Below are 14,185 nucleotides of genomic sequence, written 5' to 3'. Positions count from 1 at the left end.
ACAACTGCAGCAGAACCTTTTCACCCCCAGGAGAGCTCCCCACTTGCTCAAGGTGCAGAATGTTTGTTACAGGATTGGTTGAAGACAACCTAAACATGCTGGATGGGTGACAAAGTAAACTCTAACCAAACTGTAAACACAAAAAGGAAGAACAGAGTCATAGTGGGTCCCTTCCCCTGTTTCTCCACTGTTACTCATGGTGAGAGACACAGACATAGGGAAGACTGTGTAAAGCTGCCTACCAAACAGGAACCTCCAGTACTTGCTGCACCTACAGGAAGATCTCCAAACTCCATAACCTGTCCAGACTGCCGAATTCTTATCACCATCACCACAAAAAAATTCACTACTTTACAGCATTTTAAAGTTATCAGGGCCAGGAAGCCTCACAAGTCCACATGATAAAAGCATTCATATCCCCACTTCAGGGACAGGACAACAGACATCTCACCCAGGGCTTCAGAGCAGGTCAGTGCCTGGGCTGGAATAAGGAATCTTCCCCCCAGATCCCTTAACCATGTTCCTAGACAGCACCTTTCTTCCCTGTCACATGCCTGATACAGAGAGTAAATCCAGAGGAGGTGACAGGGGTAGAGGCTGGCACTGATCTACAGCACTGTGCCTAGAGCTCCATGGGATGTGTTCAGTGCTCCTCACAGCTTCAGTCTCTCCTCCACTGTAAACAGGAAATTAATAAAACGTGAAGGTGGCACCCTCCATCTCCTTATGAAAACAGACAGCAGGTTAAATTCCAGCAGAGGTGCTGAAAGGAAGTTCAAAGTGTTTGCCACTTAATGGAGAACTTGCAGATTATTACAGAGAGTTGTTGGGTAACTAATCTCTGCTAAAGTCTAACCTAAGCAAGAGGGCCCTAAAACCAGAAGAACACAGCAAAAGCCAAGGTCCACTTTCCATTCTGCTTGAGGATCAGTAGGACTTGGAGATGTGAGGCTCGGAAGTTGTTCCTGGACATGAATGAACAGTGACTCACAGAGATCTGATCACTTCACCTCATGAGAGCTGTGCTTCTCAGGAAATCCCCCCCAATTTCTTGTTCCTTTCTCAGCGGTTTCTGCTGAAGGATCAGCTCTGCTGCTCTTGGAGCAACAAATGAAACCTCTCAGCATAAAATTCAGCAGATCCTGGTAAGCCAGAATCTGTCCCGGGTTACCTCAGCATGGCAAGGTTTCAATGGGACCACGGGAAATCTTGTCAGGGTAGCGGCCTCTCAGGGAGGGACAGGGCACAGCAGCACTGCAGCCATCCCCAGTGTGTTATCCCTGCATGCCAGCCTGCTTACCCAGCCCTGGGGGTGCCTTCTGCCAGCACTCAGCTCACAGAGGGGTGGGAATCAACCCAGCAAGGAGCCACTGATGGCTCTTAGGTGCTGTCAGGGAAGAAATCCCTCTGAGTCCCTGGGAAGGCTGTGGGTAAAGCTCTGATTTGCACTGGGTGGGCAGGGGCTATGTGTATTCTGGCTACACTATTGCCAGGCTTAGGGCAAACCTGTCTGAGGGATGAACACCCAGAAGCAGGAGTTTCATGGATCTTTACACTGGGACCCCTTTCCCTGCTGTGCAAAGGGTGCTCAGCAGCCATACAAATAGTTAATATAGCACTGCCCAGGAGAGGTGCACCATGCAAGACAGCTCATGCTCTAAATGGGAATCTGGACATACAACTCTTTTATTCCAGTGGTTCTCAGCACTTGGTACTCTCTGGATTTGCTCCCCAGAACAACAGCTTCAGGAAATAACTGATTTTTTTCTTTCTAAAGAAGTCACTCACTGCAGATCCAATACTGCTCTAGTGCTTCAGGCTCACATTTAGTCCAGGTAAGACTTGGGCAATACAGTTCATGTCTGTGTGGCCATTTGCAACCCAGGAGTTTTGACCTTAGGAGAGAAACAGCACCAAACCTGCTGTGTGTTCATCTTCCCCCAGCCCAAGGCTGTTCTCTGAAATCACCGGGTGACTCAGGGCTGTCCAGAAGGGCAGTCACAAAGTTCCTATAAAAGAAGACCCCAGAGACAGGAGCCTGTCTTGACTGGCCTCTGCACCTGAATCTGGCAGGTTTGGTGCTTGGAGCATCTCCTTCTCTGGGCAGAGCATGACACAGGGCTGAGGAAAGGATAGGTGCTCAAACACCAACAAATTTTCTGTCCTGGGAGATGCCTCATGCTACCAGGAGAACAGGACTCACATCTCAAGTAGAGATCAGAGAAAAGAGTCCCTGTCTGGTTCATCTCCTGCCTGTCCCAGTCTCCTTCAGGGCTTGTTTGTTTAGGTGCTGCCAAGGGCACCAGAAATGCCCATTTGCCTGTGAGAGCCCACAATCACAAACCTCTGCCTCAAAGCCCTTGGAAGCTGTGTCGGAAAGTGTGAGGAGCCAGCTGGGCTGGAGGCAGAGGCTGTACCAGCACGGCTCTGGGAGCACACACTGGGCTTTGGGAGGAACACACAAACTCCAGGGGCTGACACACAGCCCTGCACAGGAGCTCTCCCCTCCACAGCACACGCAGGGGCTGCTCAGCCTTTACATCCCAGCCTCTCTGGGCTGGATGGGGCAGATGCTGGTGCCCTCCCACCCACTGGGCCCACGCCTGCTCCCATTTCCAGTGCCAGGGGAGCCACAGGTCCTTTGCTGTGTTTCCACCTGATCTCTGGGGAAGGCTTGGTTTGTTTACCCAGCGTGCCAGGGCTGGCAGAGCAGGCCAGTCACACCTGCATGGCACAGCACAAAGCTGCTTAAAGCCCCCTCTATCAACCTGAGCCCCCTGAGCCCTGATCTTCCCAGGGAGAACTGGCAATGCATGGAAACCACAGGCAATGCACTCTCAAAGATCAGGGTGTCTCCCACACCTTGAGAGGAGGGGTACTATGAACACAGACACCTCCTAAATGTTGAGAGCCACAGCAGCCAGGGCCATCAGGCACAAATGGACTTTTGCAGGGGGTGGAGTGGCCCTCCCTGGGAAAGGCTCTCACCTTCCCCTGCAGATAGAGGCAAAAGGGCTTCCCACAGGCTGCAGCAATGTTCCCACTCTGCCCCTCCCCACGTCAGCCAGCAACTCTGGCCCTCTGATGCTGTGGGTATAACCCCTTTCTGACAGCTGCTGTGCCTCTGTCTCCCACCTTGTCCCCATAGCATTGAGGAAGAGGAACAATTTTCAGTGAGGTCAGCCTGATGTGTCATGGGGGTCTGTGAGAAACAGACCTTGGGGTTTAACAGGGCTCCCACAGCCAGAAATGAACCTTGAACTGCAGCAGGGCAGGGCAGAATTGTGCAGAGACAGAAGACTAGATAAAAGAGATTATCTTTTTATAGATATGGATTTTTTTTTAAGAGAGCAGGAAAGAGCAGGAAAGAGAGGCAGAGTCCAGAGCCTGGTCTGGCTGTTCATATCTGAGGCTACCAGAAATGCTGGCTGCTCTTGAAAAGGCTTCCTGACTCACCCCATGCCACCCTGGCCTCTGCCACAGAGATCCCACCAGCCTCGAGCTAATTTGGGCTCATGGGTGAGAACACAGAAACACAATAGTGACAGGAATGAAAAGCAGCAGGGAGGATGACACCCAGGAGACTTACTGTTATCAAAAACCAACAGCATATCAAAGGGCATCTGTGAAGACAGGGAAGAGCCTTTTGTAAAAGCCACAATTGAGCCAAATCCTGCAGTTTTTACAGTCTCCTGGGAACCCAAGGATGAAGACTGCCCCAAAGGGAGACCCCTGTGCCAGCCAGGCCATGTGCCAGACACGCTGCACGCCGAGCAGTCACACACCCACAGTCACCGTTTGCCCTGTGCATGTGCTTTGTAATTACAGTGTTGATTTGCAAAGCATCTCATACAGAAAAGACAAATTACATTACTCTCAGCTTATTAAAATCACCCTCAGATTTTCTCAACTGCTAATTACACCCAGGCAGCAGTGTCAGTGTAATTAAAGCTGGGATGGAGGTTTGGGGATAGAGCTGTCACACAGCCCTTCCTGCACCAGGCTCAGCTGAGCCCTGCCCAGGGTTTGGCCCCTGTGACACCCAGGTACAGCCCTGTCAGGCCATGAGAGAAGGTGATGCAGGTAAAGCCAAGCACCTCTCCAGCACAGGGGAGGGGCCCCCTGCACCAAACCTCCCCAGTTATAGCTGGGCACCCACCCAACCCTGCTGCAGGGGCTGGGGGAAGGGGTACATGTGGCCTTGGGGTTACAGCACTGAGGGGTGGGGAGTGAAAGGGGGTTTTCTCCTGTTTCTGGTGCTAAATGATTGCAATAAATCACATTGCCTGTCCAAGCCTCCATTTGCCTTAATCCAAAACAGATTTTGGCCTTCCCTGTTAATTAAATATCTCTGGGAACAAACCACAGAATGGACTCTCACTGGCACCCAAACACTTTAAAGCCTGACTGTGGCACAGAACAGAGCTGGGAATGGATTACACTGGGAAAGGTGTGAAGCCCTAAAAACTGAGTTCCAAAGAACTGAGAGACACAATAAAAGACCTTACGGACCTGTGAGGAGCTGGGAGCCCGCTGGAGAACCCACTGTGCCTCTGCAGCCCTTGGTCTTGGCAGAAGGGCCACCACAGGTGTGCAAACAGCTGCGTGGGCAGCACAGCAAGCACCTGCCCCAGCTCAGGCACCGCAGAAACGCAGCTCTCAGGGCACTGCACCACGTAAGCTTTGGGCAAGTGGGGAATTAACCCCAGCACTGCCTTCCTGCTGCCAAGGGGGTGCTGTGGAGAGAATCACCTCCAGGAAGAGAGAGCACTAATTACGGAAAGCAGATAAAGCCTGTGTCTCTTTCAAGATGAGTTTCCTTCCCACTGAAATCCTCACAGTTTCAGTGCTCAGCAGGATGCAAACACATCGTTAAATGATTTCCTGGAGCCTGGTTTCAAAGATCAGTCCCTTCAAAAGCAGGAACATGCCAAGATCAATAGCAGACCCAGGAGAGCTCTAAGCATGCCAGCTCCAAAAGCCCCGGGCTTTCACTACAGCCAGTTACCTCTCAGATGCTAAGGGGCACTGCTACCTTTTCACATTTGCAAAGGCTACCAAGATTCTTCTTCCTAAGCAATCAGCCTTGCTTAAGTACCAAAGAAAATAAAACCAGCAGGAAATTTTACATTTCAGGAACAGCACAGATGTGCCTGTGCAATATATCCCGGAGAGGCAAACCCACAGAGAGAGTTCACAAGCAAAGAGGAGCAGAGCTCACAGATACTGGATGTGATCCCAAGAACCCATATGCTCATCTGCTCCTTGAATAGTTTTACTACTAACTCCCTAAAGTCACTAACAGGATGTCCTGGGAAGCAGCTGTCAGGTGATTGTTTTTAATCCAATACAAGTTACAAGAGAAGAATGAATGATCAGAACTTCATGTGGAAAAAGCTGAGTGGGGTGTCCCATGGATACCAGAGGACACATGTTCAATATATTTACTCCATTACTAATGAAATAGTAAAGATAACATATGGAGCTAACAAAAGACATCAGGAACATTTCAGTTGTGGAAAACTTGAAAACATCTGTGAAACAGAGCAAACAATAGCTGATGAAATTCAATACAGAGAAATATGTAATGCCTGGCTGTGATAATCCAATATGAAGGATAGATATATATTGATGAGTTTGAGTTAGAAGCTCCTTACACCACCTTAAAATCTCTTACAAAGATTTGGGGGGGAAATGCAGCATGAAGGAAGCAAGAATTTCTTAGCTCCTGATTCATTGGCTCTTATTTAAAGGTTATAAATGAAACTGGGTCTGTAAAGAGGAAAAGTATTCCTTTGAAAAGGATAAAGAGGACAGAGGCAGAGTTAGGAATCAAAGCTGGCAAATCAAACTACAGCTATGGAAACTTTTGAAAAAAATAACAACTTAGTACAAGGAACTTACCTAAGAAATGATGTAACAAAGATTGTGCCCAACACCCTGCAAAATACAGTGTTTTCAGTCTAGGGTGTTCACTCAAGTACAGCTAACTGCAGCTCCCTTGGAATAGCATTGAAATCTGTCCAAGTAGGAGAATTCCAGTCAGAGGTCATTATTTTCATCCCTTAAAACATGTGTGCAGCGCTGGAGCACGCCGCAGGAACACAGCGCCTGGAAAGCAGAGGCAGGAGTCCCAAGGGCTTCCAGCCTTCCTCTCCCTACCTGGAGCCTGTGGCAGCGAGGCAGGGCCCGCTCCCACCTGCGGGCTGGGGGCAGGCTCCCTCCTCCATCCTCCCCACGGCCACACCTGCGGCTGCTCCTACCTGCGCCCAAGGGGGATTTTCCGTGCGGGCGCTGCGGCATCTCAGGGGTGCTCCCCGCACATCCCTGCCCGGCCCGGGAGGGAGAGCCGGTTCTCCAGAGCGGCCGGGCTGTTCCCCTGTGGGGGAGAGGCTGGGTCAGTCCCAGTTCTTGTGCTGGGCACTAGATGGCACAGACGGGAGGCGCTGCCAGGGGAGCCCGCGCTGGGCGGGCCCGCCGGGGGCTGCTGCCACGGGGAATGCGCTGCCAGCAGCATCGCCCCTCCGGGGATCCCCTCCACGGGGTGTCCCCGCTGCCACTGCCCTGCTGCACCCCCTGACAGCCCGTCCTGTGCAGCCAAAGCGCCGCCTGTGCTGCAGGGAGGCCGGATAGCTGTCCTGTGGCATCCATCCCCTGCCTCCTGGGCATGATCTGCTGCTCCTCACCAAGCTCAGGCTCACTGGCTATACCTGGCTCACAGAGCAGCCCTAGATTTGGCTCAAACTGTGTCAAAAAGAGGGCAGAAATCCTCCCTGGGAGGGCCTGTCCTGTTCCACTGGCAGGCTGCACCTCAGTCATCAACCTCCAGGACCATGAAGATCCCCTGACCCCCGGAGTGTGGGGACAGGCAGGGCCAGGAACCCCATCAGGGGTCCCTGTGGGTGCAGGCCAGTTCTGGGGAGTGGCACCCCAGCACCTTTCCTTTGCCCTGCGGGGTGATGGTGCAAAGGAAGGAAGCACTTAGTCACTGCTCCTGAAGCATTTGTCACAAAGTAGCTCCTCTAAACAGCTCGCTCTTCCTCCTGGTTTTCTTTCTTTTCAGCACAGCTGCCTGCAATCATTGCACCTCAGAGCCTTCCCAGCCTCATCTTCCTCATTTTCTTTAAGGTGTGGATGAAATTCCTTCCCAGTGAACGGTGCGGAGTGACGCGGTGAGGCAAACGTGGGCTGAGCCACACAGAACCGCTGTGCTAAGCACAGGAGGAGCCAAAGCGCTTTCCATGGCTACAAAAAAAATGTGTGGGGAGGTGGAAGTTTGCACGCTGGCCTCTGCTGTTCTGACACTAGAAATTAACTTTACTTGAAAGGTTAACACAGTTAATGCCTCTGCTGAAGATGACAGGCTCTGCCAGCCTGCCTGGAGCAGGGCACGGGGGACAGCATGTGCAGGGTGGCACTGGAGCCAGCAGAGTGGCACACATGGGTGTTACCCAAACCAAACCTGAGCCTGGCAAAGCCCAAAAGAGCTTTTGTGCTGGGCAGCTCAGTGATGCCAGGTATTAATGACACAGACAAGTCCCCAAGGAAAAGCCTGTTTGCTTTTCCAGCAGCACTACCCTTTCCTGTCTGTCTGCTGGTGCACTGCCCTGCAGACTGCAGTGGGGCTGGGGATCACCCAGACCCCACAGGGGAAAGCCCTCAGGGTGCTGTAGGTGAGAGACAAAACATAATTATAATTCAGATGCCTGAACTGTAAAATCCAAATTCATCCATGGTGTAAACAGGGCAGTAGGTCAGTTTGGCTCAGTGGCTCTTATCTTTCAAAGGCTGGAGTGGGTGACACTGGTGACCTGGGCAAAACCCAGAGAGAGACTCATGCTAGATCCTGGGGACAGCTCCAGTCCAGTGTCCAGAGGCTGAGATGTGCAGAACAGCCAGAGCAGCCCCTTCCACACTGGGCTCTCACTGACAGACTTGGAGACCTGCTTTGGATCAGCCATCTAAATCTAAATGCTGGGTCACTGGTGTGTAACAGCCTGGCTCTGAAAGGTTCCTGGGCAGAGAAGGAAAAGTCCAAAAAAGGGTTTTATGCACCAAATCCCACTCCAAGTTCTGCTTCTTGTACTCTTCAAACATTTGGGTTTTTTTAGACAAGAGATGTCTTTTTATCTTTGGATATAAATGGAGAAAAAAATAGTCAAACGGAAAAGAAATAAAAAGAGTTGGTCGCTTTTCCAGGCCTCCCATGAACTGTAAACACATTTTAAGAAATGCTGAGGTCTTTGGAGAACATGAAAGCCTTAGTCAGGGAGGCCACCCTCCTCAACAGAAGGACACCTCACGTGTGATGTGCTGGCTGGACTCACTTCCCTCTGCCAGAGGGAGGGATGGAGAGCGTCAATGATGCTGCTCCCCTGCAGCCTCCCTGCACTGTCTGCTCAGGGCAGGCTCCACAGCCTGCCCTCCAGTGCCTGGTCCATCCCCGAGGGCCTGTGGTTGCTCTCAGCGGTTTAGAGCTGCTTGCTAAGACGCTTAGAGCCAGCATAATCTCTGCACTTAGTGGTTTCAAATTCCAAAAGGAGCTTAGCGGCACCAGGTGCTGCCTTCAGCCTCTCCTGCATGGGCTTAAGATGGTTTAATTCTTTTATGAAACCGTAACTCCAGCCCACAGCTTTCAACTGGGGAGCTTCTCAGCCAGGTTTTCTAAAAGCTCTTCAGAAATACTTCTATAAGACACACACACACACACACACAAAAAAAAAAAAAGGGATTCCAGAGGGACGTAAGATCAGACATTTCTGCCTCTTAAAAGCTGGAAATGTGAGAGCTCCATGGCAAAGTACATTTTAAGTCCTTGCAAGGCTTTCCTCCAATGTGTCTCCTGTCTTAGATCAGCTTCTTAAATGGTCTAATGTATGGTAATGCCTGGAGAGTCCCAGAACCTTCCCCTACACGTCCCATCAGCCTTGTGAAAGCATCTGCAGGCAAGAGCCACCTCTGTGCTCCAAAGGCTGAACAGAAAAGCAGCCCCGTGGGACCACAGGTGCCCCCTGGAAGTGTCCCTGGCCAGCATTTGCTTCATTAACTGCATTGCTCTGCTGTTTGGGTTTTTTTCATGGTTTTGTTTGGTTGGTTGGTTTGGTTTTGGTTTTGGGGTTTTTTTTTTAAGTCTACTGCTCCCCTTTACAGGCTGATCAAAAGCTCAAGGTGTTACAAAGGGGATCTTATGCTGCTGCATTGAAAGTCCTCCTGCTGCTCCCAGTGACTCTCCCTTCGTGCCTTGTGTGTCTGCCAGGGGCAAGCAGAGAGCTGGGAAGGACAGAAAATGTTTCTGGAGAGCACACATGGGTCCAGGTGGCAGTGGAGAGGTGCAAAAGGAAAGAGAGGGGAAGGGTGAGCCTGGGGCAGAATGTGAGAAGAGCCAGAGTTTCCCACCACCTCCCTCCAAAAAAAAGCCCCAACAGGGCTGGAAGAGAAACCCCACAGTGCAGGTGTGTGATTCCCTTCCTGCCTGGGACAGGAGAGTGTGGCCAGCCCCACTGCTCCAGAGCAGTGAGGAACATCTCTGGGGGTGCTTTCAGAGCTGCCTGCCCTGCCTTTCTGCCAGGGACTGCAGCCACTGCAGCAGTCCAGTGCAAGGCTGTGAGTCCAAAGCAGTATCCTCACAGCCCAGTATCTTGATTTAATCAAGATAAAATGAATCTAAATGAAATGGGTGCAGTGTGCCCCCAGAATGGAGGTAACAGAAATGCTCCATGCATCTCAGATCTGGGACTGGCTCACTGTGAAAGCAGCAGAAGCTCAGAATTCCCCTGTGCAAAAGTCAAGGTAATGCCATGCGTCACTGGAGCAGACTGGTGACCTTCCCACGCTCACAGCAGTGCTGTCCAATTTCACTGTGACCACAGGATCACAGGTGGTTAATATTCTCTATGCAGGCAATATACAGCCCAGCAAATCTGCTTTTATGGGCACTGCAAGGACTTGATGAATTTATCCAATAACGAGCAGGCCAATGTCCATAATTACATAGCAGAACTCTGTCCTTTTGAAAACTCATCACTGCCTCAAATTCAAAGCACCACCAAGGGCCCATGGGCTGCAAAAAGAGCCTCAGCTGCAAAAAGCAAAAGGTTTAAGACCTAATGACTCTCACATGGGCCATTGCTACCATTTCTCCATCAAATGCAGAACCCCAGCAGTGACTGTTTGCGTGCAGCTGCTTCCACCAGCACTGACCTGCAGGAAGTCCCTGAGACTACAGCCCAGCTGATGCTGCACTCATCCTGTATCTCCCCATCTCCATGTACTCTGCAGGTCAAGGAAGAAATCCCCCTAATGTTTGTCATTAAGAGAACTTCTTCCTCAAAACTGCACTGTCATGGACAGACGGACCTGCTGCAGGTCTGCTGCTTTGTTCAGTCAAGAGCTCACAGGTATTTGGGACATGAACAGCTCATGGCCAAACAGCGAGCACATTTGCCCCTAGATACAACGGAATTAAATCTGGAGCCTGCACCAGCTCTGTGCAGGGATCTCTCCAGAGCTACAGCTCCCTTCCCAGCAGGAGCCTTGGCTTTGAGGGATCTGCCAACAAGCTCAGAGCCACGAGAAATAACAACTCGGGAGCTCAGACAAGCTGGTTTGCAGGCAAACAAAAGCTGAAGCTGTGAAAGTGTGAGGCAGACCCTGCAGTGTCTGGCAGCACAGCCTCACCTCCGCCTTAATCCTCTTTCCTTCTTAAGCACTAAATTAATCAATTACACTTCCAGCCCGGCAGAATCAGTCAGAAATGTAACCTTCATCATACACAAGGCAAACATAATTAGGATTGTCATTCGAAGCCGGCTTGACCAGCATACAAATGGGAGCAGCCCTGCGGGCGGGGAGGGGCCGCTGGCACGGCCTGGCAGCGCGGCCGTGCCCGGGGAGGGGCAGGGGCCGTGCCCGGGGAGGGGCAGCAAAGGGCAGGGGCCATGCCCAGGGAGGGACAGCGGCCGCAGCTCCGGCCCCAGCTCTGCAGGGAGTCCGTGGCACCCAGCACTGCACACACAGCCCGGGGGCACAGCAGGCACTGCACACCCCCGGCTGCCCCTTGGGCCGTGGCAGGGAGGAAGCCACGACCTCCCCCAGGCAGACATGGGAGCCCAAACCCCCAGCCCAGCACTGCACAGACCCTGCAGGGATGGACAGCAGGGAAATGAGGCCTTGGAAATGCCTGACCAAGACTGCCAGTGTGAATTCATAAAGGGAGTGAGCAGTAATGATCACCTCCCTGATCTACTAATGGGAAACTGAGTCACAGGGACTAAGTGATAGCAAGAGCAAGGCAGGAGAGTTCAGTGAAAGCATCAGCTCAAGAACAATAAAAAAAATCCAAGTGGGTGCTGGCAGCCAGAGCAAAATCACAAAGCCAGTGTGCTCCCAGGGAGCTGCAGGGTGCAGCTGCAGCCCCAGGGCTGCTGTCCCAGTGCAGCTCAGGCTACAGCAGGGCTAGAGGAGAGGCAGGGACATACATAAGGATGAACTAAGGGCTGAAATGGCTTCTGTACAAGTCCAACACTCTCCAGTTTGGGAAGCAGAAACATGAGAGGGGCACAGCAGAGGTTTATCTGAGAGTGGCTTAGAGAAAATGAATGAGGAATGACTGCCTGCTGCTTCTTCCCATATTTAAGCTACAAAAGCATCAAATGAAAACAGCGAGTGACAGATTCAGAACAAAGTAAATATTTCTTCACACAGCTGAACAGCACCATAAGTTGCTGTGGATACCCAAAATTTTCTCAGGCTCAAAAAAGGGTTTAGGAAAAACTTGAAAAGACTGTTAAAAGCAGAGATCCACATCTCAGGAAACTCCTGATCTATGGATGGCTGATGGGTAAGGAGAGTACCCAGCAGCACACTGACCTACATCTCCCTGTTGTTATTCTCCTCTATTAACCACTGCTAATTGAGGATCCCAGGGGAAAGAGACCTGTGGTCTGATCCAGTTGTTCTTCTGTCCTGGCACTGATATGAGCTCACCTTATTTGCCTGAAAGACTGGAAACTGGGAATATTCCCATTCCTGGGCACTTGGGTGGCAACAAGGAGACGTGCCTGTGGCACAGAATGTGAGTTAATAGCGAAAGGATCTCTGCTTTCCATTTTTCTCATTTCTCATGCTAGGAGAAATTTTTGGTAAAATTAACTCAGTCATATTGCACCCAGCTAGATTGCAGTTGGCAGCACCATGTACCCCGCATTCAGTTTAGAAACAAGATAACATCCTTCTGAGAGGTGCTAAAATATCCACGGGGATGGGATTTCCAAGTCTCAAGCGCACAGCTTGTGGTCGTTGTGAGAAACCCCACAGTTCCCACTCTGTTGTACCAAACAAGCTCATGAGCTGATCTATCTCTGTGTAAAGCTTGCGAGTGCCCCTGACACTGCAGCAGAGATGAAAGAAAGGTGGGGACACTGCTGTAGATTGGTTTCTCCCAGGTCTTGCATGCTCACTCCTACTGGCAGAAAGGTCCACTCTTTCCAAGCAAACTCCTGCCTCCTGCCCTTGCTGACCATCTCAGCTATACAAGTACATCCCCTCGCTGTCATGTGCCCTTTGAAAGCACTCAGATAGGGCAGGATTATCTCTCAGTCTGCAGGGAGCTGCTGGCCGGGCATTCTCCTTGAGTGGAGACAAGTGGAACACTGGTGTGTTTCTCATTAGCTCCTATTATCCGTGCTATTGTCGTGTTCCCGGTGCTGAAGCACAGCCGGGAGACAGCTGAATTGCCCCTGCAATTGTTTGTTTGTTAAGAGGATTGGCTCTGTGACAGGATATTTCCAGGTCACACGCAGAGGAGGGGTATCCTGGTAACAGTGTCATCCTCGGAGCCACTTGTGTGCCCTGGTTCTCCCAGCGCCTCAGAACAATCCACCTGGTTCCAGCCCCACTACGAGAAAACTGCAAATTGTGTTTCCTTCTGACCCTCAGAGATAAGGTGTGAGACAACTGAGCCATACAAAGCCATTCTGCTGCTGAACGGATCCTTTGGTTCCAAATGCACTTCCTCTGCTGCTCCTTCCAGCGGCACTCAGAGCAGAGCGGGCAGGAGCACGGATCTGTGGCAGCCTGTCCAGCTGCCAGCCAGCAGGGAAAGGCCATCATGCACCTCCTTTGACACTCCAGCACTTTCTGTCCTTGCCTTTGCTCCCAGTGACAATTCTGCAGCTGTAACACTGCACCCCATGAGTGATTCTCTCTTGACCCAGCCTCTCTCAAAGCTCTCTGACCAAATCCACCAGTCCTTACTCAGCATCTACTCCCTCCAAATGGGATTAGCTTGAGTCAGTCTCAGCCATATCTCAAGATCTGTTGATGCTGATTTCCCTCATGCAGGTGCTTTGAGCAGTAGGGGACTCATGGGCAGATGGACAGTCAGGGCTTTTGTCTGACCAAGCATCGAGTAAAATTCTGAGAAGGCCTTCAGAATCTGTCCTGCCACGGTTAGAGAGCTGCACAAACACTGTGACAAAATTAATGCATTAGCCAGGCTGCTTTGCACTCCAGCCCCTTTTTGTCTCTGTCTCTTCAAGCCAGACACGGGTCACCAGTTGAGTATTTGAAAGAGGCTGTCATGATGCAAAGCATCCACATCTCCATCCCCATTCATGGCTCAGAGGAAAGCTGAGAAGGAAAATGGTCCTTGCAGGCTCTGTACCACAAAGAGCTATGGCCATCCCCATTCCCCAAAGTGAGAGCCCAGTGGCCACAACACTCTTCCACAGATGCCCTGGACGGTGCTTGCCCATGGATGCACACGGCAGTGGGAGCCCCAGGTTGTTCCTATGGCTGTGGCCCTCACATTACAGCTGCCAGACACCCCTGCTCTGCCTGCAGGACCCACGGTCTGCCACGGGCACCGGGGCTCCCTGTGGTGAGAGTCCTGAACAGGAGTAAGCTTATGGAGGTCAGGCTGAGCCACTGGTTATGTGGGAGCATGACTGAGCTGCCTGCAAAATCTCGGTGGCTGGAGATGGGATCCAGGCTTTGTTTTTTACCATCCTGTTGGGTGGCAGTGATTCTGTCTGAGGAAAAGCATGTCCTAAACTCGCTGTGCACTGCTGGAGGAGGGAAGAATGCACACAAGGGAAACAGCTCTACCCACAGCAGGTGAGGAACAGTGCCAGCATCGTACTATCAGTTGCAGATGACGGGTGGTGGGCAAAACTCCTGCCACTTT

At 51.4% G+C, this 14,185-nt stretch overlaps 1 protein-coding gene across 5 annotated transcripts in view; it reads right to left on the bottom strand.

The window, feature by feature from the left end:
* The window catches only part of GGT1 (gamma-glutamyltransferase 1), a 56,628-nt gene that overhangs the window by 24,124 nt on the left and 18,319 nt on the right, over positions 1-14,185 (bottom strand). The window contains exons 1-2 of one of the 5 annotated variants that reach the window (XM_063415627.1): positions 6,264-6,371; positions 5,905-5,940 (exon numbers count right to left, since the gene is read on the bottom strand). The exons of 2 other annotated variants lie outside the window; for them this stretch is intronic. The gene's annotated coding sequence lies outside the window, so the exon portion shown is untranslated. Of the gene's footprint in view, positions 1-4,512; positions 4,603-5,904; positions 5,941-6,263; positions 6,418-14,185 lie in introns of those variants that run through there. 2 more of the 5 variants (XM_063415622.1, XM_063415628.1) reach the window with 2 other exon arrangements.

The sequence above is a fragment of the Prinia subflava genome, chromosome 19, assembly GCF_021018805.1.
Source record: "Prinia subflava isolate CZ2003 ecotype Zambia chromosome 19, Cam_Psub_1.2, whole genome shotgun sequence".
In the NCBI taxonomy this organism is placed as follows: domain Eukaryota; kingdom Metazoa; phylum Chordata; class Aves; order Passeriformes; family Cisticolidae; genus Prinia; species Prinia subflava.
The sequence above is the reverse complement of the archived record's forward strand: the minus strand, read 5'-3'. Positions and strand labels throughout refer to the sequence as shown.